Source organism: Balaenoptera ricei, chromosome 3 (genome assembly GCF_028023285.1).
Source record: "Balaenoptera ricei isolate mBalRic1 chromosome 3, mBalRic1.hap2, whole genome shotgun sequence".
Classification (NCBI taxonomy): domain Eukaryota; kingdom Metazoa; phylum Chordata; class Mammalia; order Artiodactyla; family Balaenopteridae; genus Balaenoptera; species Balaenoptera ricei.
This window is the reverse complement of record NC_082641.1, coordinates 72,408,219-72,429,055: the sequence shown is the minus strand read 5'-3', so window position 1 is coordinate 72,429,055 and position 20,837 is coordinate 72,408,219. Positions and strand designations below refer to the sequence as shown.

The 20,837-nt window shown below is 36.1% G+C and overlaps 1 long non-coding RNA gene across 1 annotated transcript; it reads right to left on the bottom strand.

Annotated features, from left to right (window-relative positions):
• Positions 1-843: 843 nt before the first annotated feature.
• Positions 844-7,055, bottom strand: LOC132363693 (uncharacterized). The gene is made up of 4 exons (XR_009502642.1): positions 6,986-7,055; positions 4,980-5,059; positions 3,871-3,950; positions 844-1,364 (listed from the first exon to the last, which is right to left on the bottom strand). It is a non-coding gene; the product is annotated as an uncharacterized LOC132363693 (long non-coding RNA).
• Positions 7,056-20,837: the final 13,782 nt, after the last annotated feature.

Below are 20,837 nucleotides of genomic sequence, written 5' to 3'. Positions count from 1 at the left end.
ACAAATCATGTCACACTTCACTGAACTCTTTCCACATTTTATTTTTCTTACATTAATTTCTGCTTTCTCTGCTTTTTGCTTGAATACGTATCTAAATTATTCTATTAACTTGTTAATATTAAGAGCTCAGTCTTCTAACTTCTTAGATAATAAAATTTCTTGTATCATAAAAGTCTAGGTGCTTAAAACTTGGGCACAAATGGACAAATATGTCTGCAAAATCTTGTGGTTAAAAAACTGACTAATCAGTGACAACCACTAACTCATGTTTAGTGGCAGAGTGGTCCTGGATGTTCTTTCAGTTATAACAGGTAGATGTGATTTATCAACATCCTTTTAATGTGTGTGGGAGTACAGGGAAGTAGTTGGTGACAGCCCTGAGTTAGGTTGCACATAGGATGCCTTTGAAGGCACGAAACACTAAGCGAAGATTTGTTCCGAGACCAGGACTTCTTTAAAAATCATGGTAACTGTCTGGAGTTAGTGTAGGTTATTTTAATCAAGTAATCAAGTCATTTGCCTTTTAACACATACAAGGCTCAGTTATTCTAGTGATTTGTGATCTTAGATTATTTACCACCACCTTTTAAAGAAAAAAGCAGAGACAAAACAGAAAAACATCTCTTTGACTGTCATAGTTGACTTTAATTATATTCAATATAAAGTTTCTTAAATATTGTACAGAAGAAAACAAAGTATACATTTTATTTGACTATGAAATTAAAGATAATAAATAAAGCCCAAACAAAACTAGAAAAAATAAAATTCAAGTAACATACATTAAAAATGAGGAAGAATTTTTATTGAAACTATATTTCTCATGTTATATTTAAGAGTAACAAATGTACCCCTTTGTTTACTGTGTTACTTTTCAACATAACTTTTATGCTTTTGAGTACAAAGGAGTATAATTTGATTCATCATTTTTATAATTATTTCTCCTTTTTAAATGAACTTTTTAAAATTTATTTTTATTTATTTTTGGCTGCGTTGGGTCTTCATTGCTGCGCGCAGGCTTTCTCTAGTTGTGGCGAGTGGGCGCTACTCTTCATTGTCGTGTGCGGGCTTCTCGTTGCAGTGGCCTCTCTTGTTGTGGAGCACGGGCTCTAGGCACGTGGGCTTCAGTAGCTGTGGCACGTGGGCTCAGTAGTTGTGGCTTGCGGGCTCCAGAGCACAGGCTCAGTAGTTGTGGCTCACGGGCTTAGTTGCTCCACGGCATGTGGGATCTTCCTGGACCAGGGCTCGAACCCATGTCCCCTGCATTGGCAGGCGGATTCTTAACCACTGCGCCATCAGGGAAGCTCTTAAATGAATTTTTAACTTAAGCTACTCTGTTATGTTCATGAGCTGATCAATTTAAGAATCTGTAGGGAATGTAAAATGCAATAACAATGATAAATGAAAAATCCTCCAGAGCATATTTATGTTATGTGCACTGATAATATACTGTTGCGAGATGTTCTTTAGTCAGACCAGCCTGCATTGTCTGTTGGGCAGTTTTTTTTCTGATCAGTGTATTTCCACAACTACAAGCTTTTTGATGACAACTACTGTAAAAGTTCGATTCAGAGAACATGCTGGACATCATTTGGCCTTTGGGTACTGAGAATGTGATCAAATGTAACCTAAGTAGCTAGTCATAAAATAGTCATGTAGATGGGATGCAATACGCTAAACATCAGTATATTAAAATCCTTTTAGAAAAGAAAGTATACCATTAACAACAAGAACAACAAAATTTCTGGAGCTTCAGAACCAAAATAAGTAGACCCTTGCTCTTGGGATCTTTGAGAACTTGGAACCATTCTTTGGAGCTTTGGTTTGGATTAAGAATATAGAGTGCATGTAGAAATTAGCAGAACAGAAGAAAATTTTGCATCATAGACACAAACTTCAGTGGATTGAAGGTTCGTTAGATACTCAAATGAAAGAAGATTTGAAGAAAGGAGAAATACTGTATGGAGAAAGTTGGAAAAATAAAAGATAAACCATGGGTACCCTTCCTACTTTGTGCCCTCTACTGGCACTCTCCTTGCCGACCACTCAGGCAACTTACAAGAAGTGACTTCTGATACAAGTAATTGAATAAAAAACCCTAATGTGCTCAGATTGTTTTTGGTCTCCATTCTGCTGCAGCAAGAAGTGACAGTCCTGCATACATTATGTCTGCCATTATGCAGTCTTCACCCTGGATTTCTAATTGTTTAAGATCTTTTGAATATCTTTATTCACTATATCAAATGATATCACTCACAAAGAACAAAGAAAGTCCACTTTCCTGACTTCAGGAATAATTCTTAAATATCCTTTTCTGATACAAATCTGAATTAGTTCTAAAGAGTTCCATATTAAGAAAATTCAAAACTATTTTTCTCCAGAAACTTACTCCATTGTATAACTCCCCACATTTCTGTGTAGGCATCCTTCCTCATATCTAATCTAAACCCTCTGTACTGCATTTTATTCTTTTCCCCTTTGTCTGGCTTTAGCATCAGAACAGATGGCCACCTTTTGTCAGTAATTGAAGACTGTTTCTAAGAAACATTGAGTCTGCATCAGAACTCACTTGTTAGGCAAAGCTCCTACTCAGGACAGAAGCCGGGACAGTCTTTGAAATCATAAGTGTGTCTTGAAGCTCTAGTTCCCCTTTTCCTCACTTTCAGTCATTTAATACCTTCATTTTTTTTTTTTCTTTTCTCATCCCTTTTTTAAGATATATGACTAGTTAAATTTACTCACATTGAGGTGTAAATGACTGCTAAAGATTAAAATGTAACCCATTGGGGGATGGTGTCAATTTTAACAAAGAGCATTTTTTCTTAGATTGAGGTTTTAATCACAGGGTTTCAGTATCTATAAATTGGATAAAGTAGAGTGGGAGGAGGGAGGAGGATCACTGTCGACATCATTGAATCATTCTGTGCAGGCAGTCAGTTAAAATGCTCCATATGCAAGCAGCAGCCCTCTTCACTCATGATTCATGTAACAAATATTCACGGGGCATCTAGTAAGTGGGGCACTGGGACTCCAGCAGTGAATTAGACAATGTCTTATAGACCTTATATTCTTTTGAGGGGAGAAAAACAGTAAATGAACCAATAAAACCAAGAAAATGCCAAGTGTGAGAAATGTGGGCAGAGATTAGAGTAAGGTGAGGTGAATAGAGAGTCACTGGCTGGCTGCTTTGGATTTGGGTCAGGAAAGGCATTTCTTGGGAGAGGTCACCTCTAAATTGAGATCTGAATGTAATACAGGGCCAGCCGTAGGCAAAGAGGGAGAGCAGTATTCCAGGGAGAGGTAAGAACAAGTGCAAGGACTCTACAGATAGGGATAAACTTAGCATGTTAATGTCTGTTTCTCACTGGATCGAGGGAGTCTAGAGGATGAGGTTGGGGAGAGAAGGAGGGACCAATTGATGCAGGGCTTTGGTATGCTAGTGTAGAAACTTAAGATTTTATTCTAAGCATTGAGGGAAGCATCTGGAGCTGGATCTGATTGACATTTTCAAAACACTACCAACTTTTCTGTGTATGATAGCAGGAATGGAAGCAGGAAGACCAGTTGGGATGTTGAGTATTCGGGTGAGAGAAAATGATGACTCAGGATAGGATGGTGAAGGTGGAAACATAGAAAAAAGATTCCTTTAAGAGGGAGGTTGACAGGTCTTGCTGATGTGTTAAATGTGGAGTGTGAGTGAAAGAGAGGAGTCAAGAGTAATGCCTAGCATTAAGGCTTGACTAATTCAAGGGTGATGCTTCCTTTACTATTATAGAGAAGACTTAGGGAGAAATAGGTCTAGAGGTAAGACCAAGATTTCATTGTTCAATATGCTATAGTAGTTAGGGTCACAGATTTTGAAGTTAGGCATACCTGAATCTAAATCCTCCTGGCTTAGGTGCTTTCCAGCTCTATGATCTTGAGCATAAATGGACATCAGTATGAGCACAGGACTGTGAACATGAAAAAAACAGGCAGTTCATAGAGAACAACTTAGGTACATCAGCATTATTACTAAATTTGAGATTAGAATTTAAAATCTGTTTTTTCTGTTGTCCAAATTTTAACATTCTTGGTTAATATTTTATGCCATGACTCCAAAATATCATCTCAAATTGCAGAGTTTAAGAATTAGAAACAGTATTGTTATTTTCTGACCAATTCCTTTGCTAAAAGTTTACATTCCTTTAAATATACCACAGTGTCGTTTTAGCCATGGAGTATGTTGCTTCCTAATGGTCAATTTGTCTACTAAGACATAGAGATAGTTATACCATTTTCCAGTACAAACATTGGTCATTTTCACATCTTTCATTATCCTGTATGGTTTTCTTTATAAAGACTAGGAACCAGCAATTATCCACTTTATACATATACTTTTAACCTTTTATTTAAAAATGTCATATTATATTCTGGTCTTCCAGAAGCACTTCTCTATTTGTTGTCTTTATCAAGCATAATTCATGAGTATCTCTTGCATTTTTCTAGGTTTCTGATGAAAATAGAACCCCGAATTCTGAATTTATTATGATGGTCAGTTTTTCAAGGGGGCTATAGTAGGAGGAATTAGAAAGAGTAATTTTTTCCAGTTGTGAGGAACTTACAGTATTCCTCTTTTTTAGGCCATGTCTTATGAGAAGTGGCATAGATTACAGTTGGGAGGGACAGAACTTGGAATAGCACTAAGGTCATTTTAAAATCATCAACTCTACAAAATACTTGTATGAAAGAAATTTATTTATGTTTTGAACACCTAAAATTTGTATATGCTCTTGATTGGTCAATATTCTGTGGTCCCACATTAGCTACCTTGGAGTTTCTAGACAGATAAAGAAGAGAGGATTATTTTCACTGATTAGGTGGATGCAAGGCCTTGAGGACAGATAGATGGTGATTTAGTACTTTATGTATCAGAGTTTTTTTTAAGTTTATTAATGAAAATACTGTTGAAAGAAGAATCAAGAAAGATAAATTGCACGTACCTCTTTCTCTCAAATAACAGTGCACTTAAACATGGCCCATTAATTTTCAGCCTGGAGGTATTATTGATGATGTAATACTCCTGCAAGAGTAGACTTTGAATTTAACACATTTTACTCATTCACGTTTAGCTCATTCAATATGATCAATTTATCAATATGTATGAGACCACCAGAGAACCTATTACAGAAATATGCATGCTTTGATACCTAATGCATATGCCTCTTCGTTGATGTAGAAAATGAGTTTGGTGGGCTAACTCAAGAGATTCTGAATGAAGGTGCAAAATAAAGATTCCCAAAATAATCAAGAGGTACTTTCAGTTGAAAGCATTATAGAGCCCAAAATTCTGAGTAAAGAAATCATTTTGTATTTGCTTCAGAGAGGCACTATTTATCTCTGTTGGCCAACATACTTTGAAACAACTATTTGGTTTTAATGGATATATATCGTGCCACTCTGCCATCAGTAATTTGAACAGCTTGAAATACTGTATGTCATCTTACATTGCTTTCTCTTTGAAGAAAACACAATCACTGGATTGTTTTTCATTGATTTAAAAACATTGACTTGCTGAAGTATGAGCCTGTGTGCAGTCATAATTCTTGTCTTTTCTTCCTCGGCAAAGCCTGTGATAATTCTTTGAGTTTCAAGCAGGTGTCATGCATTAGATCCAAGTGCTTAATAAATGCACCAGAAGTATATTTTTTTAAGGCCTTGTGTTTATCCCATTTCCATTTATCTTGTGAAATGTCTTCAAATGCTTTTCTAAAATCCTGGGAAAGAGCAGGTTAGCATTTCGACTTGGCAAGCAAAGCTAGTATGTGTAAGACTCTCCTGTCTATTTTGACCTTAACCAACACTGGTGATTCCTAGCCTGTATGCCAAGGGACCATGAGGAGTGACGGAGTTATTGGATGGGGCCCACAAATCCATATGTACACCAAGCTTTTTTTTTTTTTTTGGTAATCTGAATAAATATCTGTAACATGAAACTGTACATGCAAATTGTGGTTTTTTTCTAAACGCTGCTGTCATCAATAAAATCAAATGCATTTAAAAGTGATCCTTAATTCATGGTGACTTTTCGTCATGTTATATTTTCTCAGTTAATGGAAGGTACTGGGTACCTGTATTTTTTACATTGTAATTGACAGTGTTCTATGCATTAAATTTTAAGAAAAGATGACATTATTGACCACAGGTACCTCACTGATACCAAATTGAAATGATTTTTTATCATATCCTTGTTGTGAGCTGGTCATCAGCAATTTCACATTCATTTTGATCAACAGCATACTAATAAGTTAATATAACTAACAACAACTATAATAGCTATTGCATTGGGTGCAGACAGTTGTTTCGTTTTTACACCAATCCTGTAAAGTAATTGTTATTATTATTTCCATTTCCCTAAGAGGAAACCAAGTATATTGCCTTTGTACCAATGGAACGCTTGTAGGTAATGTGGCTATTAACCCTAACTTGGCCATCCGACTCTAAGTGCCTTTCTCTTTTGACTCCATCACATTGCAGAGCAGTATGACATGTAAGACATACATATCAAAGTTGTGCTTGATTCTAGAAGGCGTAGACTCATGGAAGTGATATGACTGGATCTGCCTTAAATTATTTTGAATCTGATCAATTGTGATTTTTTGAGAACATTTAATCTAGAAAGATTTGTTTGTGAAATCCATGAAATCATATGAATGCTATGCAAACCAGGCAATTAGAGCAACTACCCCTCACTACTAAACCAGCAGCCGCCTACTAGATATGTCCAAATTTGACTTACTATTTCAAATATCAAGAGAGACTAAGAAAAGAAAGGAAAGAAAAACAAGCAATGATATGGAAATTTAAAAGTATAGGAAAGAAAAGGTGGGAAGAGCTGCATGCAGTTCATGGACTTTAAAAATTAAGAGATCTGGGGGCTTATAGTAGAGTCCCTGAAGGTTTTCAGCTCATTAATTTCTCTGGTGAACTAGGTGCTAGCCTCACCTACCCGCTCTCTTCTGCATCCTTCGTCTCATTATTCTCCCTTCCACCGTGGAAAATCCTACTGTTTGTTTACAATCCAGAGTTTTAAAGAGGCTGAACTAAAATTGGCTGCTTCTGGGACATCCCTGCCAATGGATGGGGTCCAAATTGGCTCTGCCATGAAGAGGCAGCTATGCCCACATAAGGATATTTTGGCTTAGTGCTTCTGTCATCTTGTTGCCAGGCAGACAATCATCCAGGAGTGGGAAAATACAGCCAGGGCAAATGTTTATAGCTAGAGTGGTCAGCTGGTTAGAGCACTAGTCTGAAGGAAAGGCTATCTGGATGTCATGTTTGACTCCTCATGGGAAGCACCTAATAACAGACAAACCACTTAGCCTTTTAGTCCCCAGTCTGATGGACAAGGAGTACATATACCTCCTACCTGCCTAGGGATATTTTTTAAGTTTTCAGTTTATTTCTTCCAGTCCTGACTATACAGGAGACAACCACTTTCTTTTCTGTTTTGTGAACAGGGTTATAACTATCTCTGTAGCTTTTCTAATGTTACAGTCAAGTTTAGGAGAAAGAACAGTCTCGCAGCCTTGGAAGAAAGGCTTCCCTTTAAATGTTTTTCATCGGCTAATATATTACCTGAAGATGAGAAGACAGGGTGTGTGTACAAAAATCACATGTAGAAAGCATATGTGTAAAACATAGATGTATATACAGTATTTATGTAAAGATGTCTTTATCTAGACATTCCAGCACAGCTCCAGTTAAGCCACAACTTTTGTAACAGGAAAGCAGATCAGATTTGACTACATTCATTGGCTGTTTAACTGAAGGAGCCACACAGATGGGAAAGAAGCACAGACAAATTGCTTTTGGCTCTGCTTTCCTTTATAACAACATCAGATATTTTTAGTTTCTTTCTCTCTATGCGTTGTGCATGTTTCTGCCTCATATAGAAAGTCATTGCACATTGTCTTCATTAGTTTTGCCACGCTTTACTAACCCCATTTAGCTTTTCACTTACCTTTTAAATTCTGCAGATACCATGGGAAAGTCCATTTTTTCAGATGTAGGTGATGGGCAGATAGAAATAACTTAATGTCATGGAAATGATTCTTATTAGTAGAATAGAGAATCTTATACTTTTGATCTCATGGTGGATGCATATTTCTGATTAGCACAAAGTACCTTTCCAAGCTGGGTGGATCTATACAAACCTTAGTTCAAATAATTAGAACAGAATTTTCTCTATGACAGTCTCAGTGTAATGTAGTGAACTGTGAGAATCATTAAAAATTATTATTTGGGTAATGTCCACATGAACCTTTCATAGGCTGCCTATTTTGTTTTCACTCTCTTGAACTTTCCCATTTGTAAATAGCAATAGTTGTTATTTTCATATCCAGCTTCCTTGTGATATTACAGTGTGAGATTGGAAAGAGATGAGTATGGCTACAGATTTTGTCAAGTATTCCAGCAGGCTATCTCATCATTGTTATCCTCCAAAAGTGGTCTGTGAGCAAGGACTTAAAAACATATGACTCAAACAATGTGACACTTCTTAAAAAGTTAATCATAGAGTGCCATTTGACCAAGCAATTTCACTTCTGGGTATCTACCCCAAACTTGTATTCATGTAAAGACTTGTTGACCAATGTTTATAGCAGCTTATGCATAATAGTCCCAAATTGGAAACAATCCAAATGTCTATCAACTGGCAAATGAGTAAAGAAAATGTGGTATACCTGTGCAATGGACTACAATTCAGAAATAAAAAGTAACAAACTACTACTGATGCATGAAACAACAGAGGTTATACTAAGTGAAAGAAGCCAGAACAAAGACTACATATTGCATAATTAAATTTACATGAAATTTCTAGAAAAAGAAAATCTGTGAAGAAAAATGCAGATCACTAGCTGCGTGAGGCAGGAGATAATAGTGGAGATTAACTGCCAAGGACATGAGGTAACTTTTTGGAGTGATGAAAAGTTTTAATTAGTTAAGTGATGGTTGCACAATTATATATTTATTAAAAATCATTGAACTGATACTTACAATAGGTAAATTTTATGGTATGCAAACTAACCTTATAAGGTTATGATTCTGAATGCTAATTATTGATAGTTTCTATAGCTCTGTATCCACCTCATTATAATTTTGCATGCTGTGTGTTTCAGGGAGATTGGAGTGTGTATGTATGTATGTGTGTGTGAGTGTGAGACAGGTACTGCCCTCCCCAATATATTCCAGCTATTATGGATTTCTATCTGTTTTTTGAATATGCCAAATTCTATTCTGCTCCAGGAAATTCTTCTGCACATACTGTAACTTGCCATCCCTGGAATGTTCTTTTCCAACACACTTCTCAAGGCTGGCTCCTTTTCTTTCAGGTTGTTGCTAATGTACCTCCTCAGTGAGGGCTTCTCTAGTTTTGTAAAGGAGATTCCTGTCCCCAGTAATATTTTTGGCCACTTGTGAATTTCTTTCATAGCATTTGACCCAACTTTGAGTTAGTTTCATATGCATATATGTTTATATGTATATATTTAATATCTTCCCTAATAAAATATAAGGCATGTAAGTGGAAGTATATCCCAATGATCATTACAGTGTGGGTATTTAATATTTTGTAAGTAATTAATAAATAAGAGTATTCCTGGTATTACACCATGAAAGGTTAGAAAACTCCTTAATAATTTAGGTGGGTCTGCATTCCAGGTTTTTTTTTAAGGATTTCCATAGTCATGAATGGACTTGCCTCATCTAGCAAATGCTGATAATCCTGAAAATACTCTGGAAATAACCTTTTATTCTGAGGACTTCTGAGTGTGGGTGTAAGTCTTTATTGTCAGAGGATTCTGGTATCTGTGAGGGGCACCCTAATTTTCCCATGTCTATCTTTAAAAATCTCACATGATCCTGGGAGGCATAGAGGATCCAGATTTTTTCAGTGCCCTGCAATTACCAGTTGCTAAATATTGTTTTTTGACACCTCATCAAGCTCTTTTAAAAACCTACTTTAACAACTGAATTAGACCTCCCTGTGTACAAACCATAATACAAAAGTAATGTACAGTGAACTGTGGCCTAAATAATGAGGCTTCCCAAAAACTTAATCTTCCTCCCAGGAAGTAGCTTCTACTATGAAAAAATTTCACTCATTACATAATCTGACAAAATAGTATAATACAGTTTTAATAGCTACAGTTAATATATTAAACATGTGGTTTCTTCAATAATTACTAATTTTTACTCACTACTAATTTACTAATTTTTCTCACTACTAATTATGGTATTAAATTGTTCACTCCTTAATTTGTTCTGTCATAAGTTTTTATTTATTCCAGACTGACTGGTGATAGAGTTGAGACTTTTGCACTTCTACCATTAGCTTAACATCGTTGATATAAAATGCTGTATGTTGTAGTAGTTTATTATCGCATTATTTTTGGTGACTTAATTTTCCTGTGATGATCATCTCAGTTTAGCCATCCCAGATGTGAAATAGTTTCAGAGGATATTTAAAAAACTTACCAAGATTGTTCTTTGTAGTTTTATATAATTTTAATACCATTATGATAGTTGCCAGTTATAATTGTCAGTCCTCTCCAGCTGCCTGTTTGCTACAGGAAACTTAACTGCTGGAGTATTGTGTAGGCACACCAGGCAGCTGGCTTGAGAAGAGTTGAAAGACCCCCAGGAAGTACTTTTTGGACTGAAATGAATTGAAATGGGTAACTGCTTATTACTTTAAGGTGTATATATAAGTATTAGGTGTCTGTGTCTCTTTGTTAAGTGAGGCAGGCTTTATGAGGAATGTGGGAATAGAAATGCAGTAATCATTCACTTTCAGAGACTTTTGACACACGGGAGTGACCTACAGCACAAAATTTAAGAGTGTCCAAAACTCAGTAATCAAGTTAAATCTTATTTTAGTGCAATGTTTTAAGAAATTAAATTGGCAAACTGACCTGTGGGCCAGTACCTGTTTTTGTAAATAAAGCTTTATTGGACTGGGGGCTGAGATTAGGGTGAGGTGAGTGAGACAGGATCATGCAAGTGGAGAGTTGTGTCTTGTCTTTATTTAAAATTGTCATAAAAATACTTTTTTTGTAATAGATATTTTGTCTGAAATCTGATTTTTTAAACATTATGATTCATAATTTCCTAGTTTCTCTGAGATCTTCCCAAGATATGGTAGCTATAGGAAAGCTTAATAACCCACACTAATTTGGGGAGAGATGTGGAATTAATGTATTTGGGGGTATACATTGGATCCCTGAAATTCCAATTTTATTTAAAATGCCTGTGTCAGAGAGGTTGTTTTAAAAGGGCAATGTAGCAACTGTATATTCTAAATGCTTTTCCTTAACTAGAGCTGCAAATGTTTAGGATATTGTAAAATTGAATTTGTTTTTGGACTCCGACCATGCTTATATTGAGAACAATTATATCTCAGGGTAGTCATCATGTCTGTGTAAAAATAAATGCTGTTACCTTTAAGTTTTGTTCAAAATCTACCCTTTATTTTGATTTATATAGATTTTAACATTCAAAAATAAGATATTAAAAGTAGACACACATATATATATCCCTATAATAAATATTCCATATATATGTATTCACACATATCATGGAGAAAACAAAATCTGTTTTTCCTTGAATGAGTCCTACATAAATCCAAAACAATTGGAAGAATCAAGAAAATATAAAACTGTTTAAAAGCAAATGGTGATTCATATTTATCTCACCATTGATGCTTACTTTCTAGATATTTACTTGGTTGACTACTCTAAATATTTTTTTTAGGCTGCCACTATGGCTGTGTCTCCACAATTTTTTTGGACCTTATTATTACATGGGTTGATATTTTGTTTGATCCAGACTCTTATAAGGATACAGTGTAATATAGAGGTGGATGATGATGCAGCCTGCTTTCCTACAGAGTGTGGCAGAGTTGAGCAGCTAGTTTACGATCTAAGAATATGGCTTTTGAGTCGTAAGAAGCTAGATGGTTTAAACATGCTCTGCACTCTATCAAGTGGGGGCTGCCTTTTTTCCCTTCCTTTTTTTCCCCATAATAGCACCTCTTGAACTACTATGCTCCCAGGTAATGTATTCTCTTCCTTGCTTCTTATTCCCTCATTCCTCCTTAACCCCTCCCTACCTTTGAAGGTCCAGCTATGAGATAATCCGCACTTCCTTCCTTTTTGCAGTTACTTACAGAAACCTCATTCCTGAGTATTTTAACCTCCACTTGTCATTCTTATCAACACTACTCCCTGTCATACCTCTTAGTGACTTCAGTATCCACAGAGATGATACTCAGACTTTCAGCTTCTTGACTTCTTCTTCATTACTCTATTTTTCTACCTTACATCAGACATTTATTTCCAAGATCATATCAATTAATGCATTCCCACCATATTATCAGTTTTAGGTATTCTACTTTCTGACCACCTCCTGTCTTTCCAGCTGATAACAAAACTCCCCAAGCTGATCCAATCACATTTTCACTGTCCTCCCTTACCCTGTTTCATGTTCTCACCTCCCTCTTTGTCCAGCTTAGATTCTATGGTTTGCATTTATAAACATTACTTTGCATATGCCCTGATTTCCCTTGTTCCCCTCTCTTTTACTAACACAGGAATTAAACCCAATCAGACTAAATCTAGTGATTGAGCTCTTAATCACTACAGTATACATATATTATTTCAGTTGAGTCTTGCAACACACCTGTAAAAATAAATCAGAAAGTAGAAGCTTGGAGAAACTAAGTAAGTCTTCTGTGATCACACAGCTTGTATGTGGTGTAATAGTTTTTAAACTTTGCCTACTTTGTATCTATATCTAAGCAGCTGAACTTGTCTGGGGAAGTTTATGCTGACTCATTTCACTTTAAATTTCATGCCATTTCAGAATAGAATATTCAGAAGTAGACCTCAAAAAATATAGTCATCTGATCTTTGACAAAGGAGCAAAGGCAATACAATGGAGAGAAAATAGTCTTTTCAACAAATGATGCTGGAACAACTGACATCCACATGCCAAAAAAATGAATGTAGATGCAGACCTTACACCCTTCACAAAACTTAACTCAAAATAGATCACAGACTTAAATGTAAAACACAAAACTATCAAATTCCTAGAAGATAACATAGGAGAAAATCCAGATGATCTTGGGTTTGATGATTTTTTAGATGCAACATCAAAGGCACAGTCCATAAAAGAAAGAATTTATAATCTCAACCTCATTAAAACTTCTGCTCTAAGAAAGACAGTATCAAGATAATGAAAAGAGAAGCCACAAAATGGGAGAAAATATTTACAAAAAACACATTTGGTAAGGGACTATTATCCAAAATATACAAAGAACTCTTAATACTCAACAGTAGGAAAACAAACCATCCAGTTAAAAATGGATCAAAGACCTTAGTAGTCACCTCACCAAAGAATAAGTACAAATTGCAAATAAGCATATATGTCATCATATGTTATCAGGGAAATGAAAATTAAAACAATAATGAGATACCACTATATACATATTAGAATAGACAAAATCCGAAGCACTGAGAACACCAGATGCTAGTAAGGATGTGCAGCAACAGGAATGCTCGTTCATTGCTGGTGGGAATGCAAAATGGTGCAGTCACTTTGGAATAGAGCTTGGTGGTTTCTTAGAAAACTAAACATACTCTTATTAGAAATCCAGTAATCCTGCTCCTTGGTATTGACCCAAACAAGTTGAAAACTTATGTCCACACAAAAACCTGAACGTGGATATTTATAGTAGCTTTATTCATAATTGTCAAGATGTCCTTCAGTAGGTGAAAGGGTAAATAAACTGTGGTACATCCAAGCAATGGAATATTCTTTAGCTCTAAAAAGAAATGTGGGGCTTCCCTGTTGGCGCAGTGGTTGAGAATCTGCCTGCCAGTGCAGGGACATGGGTTCGAGCCCTGGTCTGGGAAGATCCCACATGCCATGGAGCAACTAGGCCCGTGAGCCACAATTACTGAGCCTGCGCGTCTGGAGCCTGTGCTCCGCAACAAGAGAGGCCGCGATAGTGAGAGGCCCGCACACCGCAATGAAGAGTGGCCCCCGCTTGCCACAACTAGAGAAAGCCCTTGCACGGAAATGAAGACTCAACACAGCCAAAAGTAAATAAATAAATAAACAAAGTAAACAATGCGTTTAAAAAAAAAAAAAGAAATGTGCTATCACTCAAAAAGACATAGAGGAAATTCAAATGCATATTACTAGGTGAAAAAAGCCATTCTGACAAGGCTACATACTATATAATTCCAACTGTATGACCTTACAGGAAAGGCAAAACTATGGAGACTGTGAAAAGATCAGTGGTTGCCAGGGATTAGGAAGGATTGAGGGAAGAATAGGTAGAGCACAAAGGGCTCTTTGGACAGAGAAACTACTATGAAGGATACATGTCATCATGGAGGATACATTTGTCTAAGCCCACACAATGTACAACACCAAGAGTGAACCCTAATGTAAACTATGAACATTGGATGATAACAATGTGTCAATATATGTTCATCAGTTGTGACAAATTCTACCATTCTGATGGGGGATTTTGATAATGGAAGAGGCTATGCATATGTGGGAGGTAGGGGAGAAATGGGACCTTTCTATACCTTCTGCTCAATTTTGTTGTGAACCTAAAACTGCTCTAAAAAAAAGTCCATTTTTTAAAAAAAGTATTTTTGTGATTTCATGTCCTCTCTAGTTTCCTCTTCATTTCTCTGCTCTCCTTTTTCACAGCATAATCCTTCAAAAGAGTTGTTGATCAAGTGCACATGGAACATTCTCCAGGTTAGATCACATGCTGGGCCTTGGTAAATTTAAGAAAATTGAAATCATACCAAGCATCTTTTCCAACCACAATGCTATGAGATTAGAAATCAACTATGAAAAAAACCTGCAAAAAAAAAAAAAAAAACAACCAAACACGTGGAGGCTAAGCAATATGCTACTAAACAACCAATGGATCACTGAAGAAATCAAAAGAGAAAATCAAAAAATTGAAAAAGAGAAAATGAAAATGAAAACATGATGATCCAAAAACCTTTGAGATTCAGCAAAAGCAGTTCTAAGAGGGAAGTTTATAGCAATACAAACTTACCTCAGAAAACAAGAAAAACCTCAAATAAACAACCTAACCTTACACCTGAAACAACTGGAGAATGAAGAACAAACAAAACCCGAAGTTGCTAGAAGGAAAGAAAACATAAAGATCAGAGCAGAAATAAATGAAATAGAGATGAAAAAACAATAGAAAAGATCAATGAAACTAAAAGCTAGTTTTTTGAAAAGATAAACAAAATTAATAAACCTTTAGCCAGACTCACCAAGAAAAAAAGAGACAGGGCCCCAAACAATAAAATCAGAAATGAAAAAGGAGAATTTACAACCAACACCACAGAAATACAAAGGATCATAAAAGACTGCTACAAACAACTAGATGCCAATAAAATGAACAACCTAGGAGAAATGGACAAATCCTTAGAAAAGTACAATCTCCCACGACTGAACCAGGAAGAAATAGAAAATATGAACAGACCAGTTACCAGTAATGAAAATGAATCAGTCATTTAAAAACTCCCAACAAACAAATGTCCAGGACCAGATTGCTTCACAGGTAAATTCTACCAAACATTCAGAGAAGAGTTAACACTAATCCTTCTGAAATTATTCCAAAAAATTACAGAGGAAGGAACACTGCAGGACTCATTCTATGAGGCCACCATCACCCTGATACCAAAACCAGACAAAGATATTACAAAAAAAGAAAATTACTGGCCAATACTACTGATGAACATAGATGAAAAGATCCTCAACAAAATACTAGCAAACTGACTCCAACAATGCATTAAAAGGTCATACACCATGATCAAGTGGGATTTAACCCAGGGATGCAGGGATTTTTCAATATACCCAAATCAATCAATGTCATACACCAGTTAATAAACTGAAGAATAAAAGCCACAGGATCATCTCAATAGATGTAGGAAAAGCTTTTGATAAAATCCAAGATTGCTCTATGATAAAAAAACTCTCTCCAAGAAGTGGGCATAGAGGGAGCATACCTCAACATAATAAAGGTCATATATGACAACCCCATAACTAACATCATACTCAACAGTAAAAAGCTAAAAAGCATTTCCTCTAAGATCAGGAGCAAGACAAGGATGCCCACTCTCGCCACTTTTACTCAACATAGTTTTGGAAGTCCTAGCCATGGTCATAAGATAAGGAAAAGGAAAGGAATCCAAATTGGAAAGGAAGTAGCAAAACTGTCACTGTTTGCAGATGACATGATACTATACATAGAAAATCCTAAAGACACCACCAGAAAACTACTAGACCTCATCAATGAATTTGTTAAAGTTGCAGGATACAAAATTAATATACAGAAATCTGTTGCATTTCTGTACACTAACAACGAAATATCACAAAGAGAAATTAAAGAAACAATCCCATTTATCACTGCATCAAAAAGAATATAATACCTAGGAGTAAACCTACCTAAGGAGGCAAAAGACCTGTACTCTGAAAACTATGACACTGGTGAAAGAAATAGAAGATGACACAAACAGATGGAGAGATATACCATGTTCTTGGATTAGAAGACACAATATTGTTAAAATGACCCAAGCCAATCTACAGATTCAATGCAATCACTATCAAATTACCAATGACATTTTTCACAGAACTAGAACGAAAGATTTTAAAATTTGTATGGAAACACAAAAGACCCTGAATAGCCAAAGTAATCCTGAGAAAGAATAATGAAGCTGGAGGAATCAGACTCCCTGACTTCAGACTATCCTACAAAGTTATAGTCATCAAAACAGTATGGTACTGGCACAAACACAGATGGTATAGATCAGTGGAACAGGATAGAAAGCCCAGAGTTAAACCCACAGAGTTTTGGTCAATTAATCTACAACAAAGGAAGTAAGAATATGCAATGGAGAAAAGGCAGTCTCTTCAACAAGTGGTGCTGGGAAAACTGGACAACTACATGTAAGATAATGAAATTAGAACATTCTCTAACACCATATACAAAAATAAACTCAAAATGGATTGAAGACCTAAATGTAGGACTGGATACTGTAAAACATAGTGTTCCTAGAGGAACACATAGGCAGAACAATCTTTGATATAAATAACAGCAATATTTTTTTGGATCCACCTCCTAAAGTAATGGAAATAAAAATAAACAAATGGGACCTAATTAAACTTAAAAGCTTTTGCACAGCAGAGGAAACCATAAACAAAATGAAAAGACAGGGCTTCCCTGGTGGCGCAGTGGTTGAGAATCTGCCTGCTAATGCAGGGGACGCGGGTTCAAGCCCTGGTCTGGGAAGATCCCACATGCTGTGGAGCAACTAGGCCCGTGAGCCACAACTACTGAGCCTACGCGTCTGGAGCCTGTGCTCCGCAACAAGAGAGGCCGCGATAGTGAGAGGCCCGTGCACCGCGATGAAGAGTGGCCCCCGCTTGCCGCAACTAGAGAAAGCCCTCCCACAGAAATGAAGACCCAACACAGCCAAAAATAAATAAATTAATTAATAAAAATGAAAAGACAACCTATGGAATGGCAGCAATATTTGCAAATGATGTGATGGATAAGGGATTAATTTCCAAAATATACAAACAGCTCACACAACTCAATATCAAAAAGCAAACAACCCAATCAAAAAATGGGCAGAAGATCTAAATAGACATTTCTCCAAAGAAGACATACAGATGGCCAACAAACACATGAAAAGATGCTCAACATTACTAATTATTAGAGAAATACAAATCAAAACTACAATGAGGTATCACCTCACACCAGTCAGAATGGCCATCATCAAAAAGTCTACAAACGATAAATGCTGCAGAGGATGTGGAGAAAAAAGAATCCTCCTACACTGTTGGTGGGAATGTAAATTGGTGCAGCCACTGTGGAGAAGAGTATGGACATTCCTTAAAAAACTAAAAATAAAGTTACCATATGATCCAGTGATCCCACTCCTGAGCATAGATATGAGAAAACTATAATTTGAAAAGATACATGCACCCCAATGTTCATAGCAGCACTATTTACAATAGCCAAGACATGGAAGCAACCTAAGTGTCCATCAACAGATAAATGGATAAAGAAGATGTGGTATATATACACAATGGAATATTACTCAGCCACAAAAAAGAACAAAATAATGCCATTTCCAGCAACATGGATGGGCCTAGAGATTATCATACTAAGTGAAGTAAGTCAGGCAGAGAAAGACAAATATCATATGATATAGGTTAATATGTGGAATGTAAAAAAATGACACAAATGAACTTATTTACAAACCAGAAATAGTCTCACAGACATAGAAAACAAACTTATGGTTACCAAAGGGGAAAGGAGGAGGAGAGATTAATTAGGAGTTTAGGATTGAAATATACACACTACTATAAATAAGATAGATAACCAATAAGGACCTACTGTATAGCACAGGAAACTATATTCAGTATCTTGTAATAACCTATAATGAAAAAGAATCTAAAAAGAATATATATATGTATAACTGAATCAATTTGCCATACACCTGAAACTAGCACAGCACTGTAAATCAACAATATTTCAATAAAAGATTTTAAAAAAGAGTTGTTGGTACCCACTGTATCTAGGTCCTCTCCTTCCATTCTCTTTTGTTCGCATATCAATAGGCTTTTAACCCCATCTCTCCATCACATGTAACTCTTATTAAGTTTACCAGTGTTTGCCATTTTGCTAAATCCTCATCTCATTTGACAGATTTTTTTTTAAAACAGGTCACTGAGACCCTCCTTCTCCTTCCTTCTTAAAAATCATTACTTCACATGATTTCAAGAACAACACTCTCTCTTGGTTCTAGTTATACCTCTCTGGCCACTCCTGAATATCAAGGTGCTTGGTATTTCCTACATTATACCTCTTTGCTTCTTTACCTATACTCCTTCCATCAGGAATATGATCTAGTTTCAAGGCTTGAAGGATTCCATCCTTCTTATTAGTTTAGCCAAAAACTTTGCATTCATCTTTGATTGCTTTTGGAAACCAATCTATATGGAGTTCCTGTTGACTACTTTATACATTACAGTAAAAATCTAGAATTTGACCCCCTCCTTATATCCTTCACAACTACCATCCTTAAAGCCAACATAATCTCTTGCCTGGATTATTGCTATAACTTCCTCCTACCTGGTCTTCCTGTTTTTGCCTTTGTCCCCCTACAAATTATTTTCAACATGTTAGCCATATTAATCCTCTGTGTAAAATCCTCCAGTGGTTTTCCATGAAATTCTGAGTAAAACTTGAAGTCCTACGAAGCCTCATATGAACCAGCGCTTTCTAGCAAAAATTTAATCACTGTATGTATCTGCCTTACCAATCATTCCTTAAATAGTCTTATTGTGACCACTCCTCAGATTAAGAAATTCCCACTGCTTTAAAAAAGAAAAAAAACAAACAAAAAAAACCACAGGTTCTACTTTCCAATCCTAATCAACCATTTTTATTAAGTCGACATTTTTGAACACCTATTATGGATGTAGAACAATGAATAAAATATTTCCTGCCCTCGAGGAATTTTTACATTTGGGGAAGAGACAAAAATGCAATGAATAATTATGTAGAAATAACTATTATAGTGTGAGTGTGTACACAGAACACTGAGGGGAAGAACAGTCAATTAAAATTACATAATGTAGACATAGACAACCTCAGAGAAATAACATTTGTTCTGGCTAATGGGAGGTGAGCCCTGTTCTTTGAATTGTTTCCAAGTTTTCCATACTCCTTCAGTCATAATAATGGACCTTGCCAAAGGCAATATGTTGGCGTTTATATACAAAGAGGATTATCTTTGGTTTCATTTCCAGTAATGGCCCCAGATCTCTTCTAGCTCCAGATCTTTGTTGTTGCCACTTATGATTGAGTGGCACAAATTTGCATTCCGGTCAGTAAAACAGAATGAAAATAAAGTTTGTAGCTCCAGGTTTCTTATTTTGAACCAGAGATTCCCACATGATACATACAAAAATGCTCCCCTCACCCCTTCGAGGCCCACTGTCAGTGGTGAAAGTAAGGTTCTGTGCATATGCTGACCTGATAGCCATTACTGCACAGATTCTGTATCCACCCAAAAAAAGCATATTGTGATACAAGTGAGTGAGTGTGTGACAGGTATATCTGCTCTAAGTTGTTACAAGGTAGCCACTCCTAAACTATAACACCTTATTATTGTTAATAAATTACTTGTAACACATGTCTGAAGTGATCAAGATAAATTTACAGGCTACAGTACCACAGTTTTAAACCATTGTTATATTCAGTGGATCCTCTGACCTTCCAGAAGATGTAAGATTCTTCTATGATTTCAGAATTCATGTGAATCTTTTAAAAAGTAGCACGATATATTGACAAGAACATAACATTTAGACTCAAAGGACTTCAGTCTGGCTCTACGTTCCAAGATGTATCAGTTACATAATATTAAACAACCCACTTAAGAATACTGAGCCTCATTTTGATTATGTGTACCATGGGATTGTGTAAACTGCAAAATGCCAACAGTATTGAGTTATTATTATTATAACAGCAGTATTAGTGCACAGTGCTTGTCTTTTTCTGTTTTGCCCCTATCTCTTTCATTTTCTTTCCTGAATAGAGGTAGCTCTACAGTACTTTTACAACTGGCTTTTTCTGGTTCATCATGAGCTTCTCTGGTGAATTGGGAATTTTACAATTGGGTAGTTAGGATATAATGTATGATCAGGGGACTGCTGAATTACCTAGAGAATTTCGCAGTGTTGAGTTA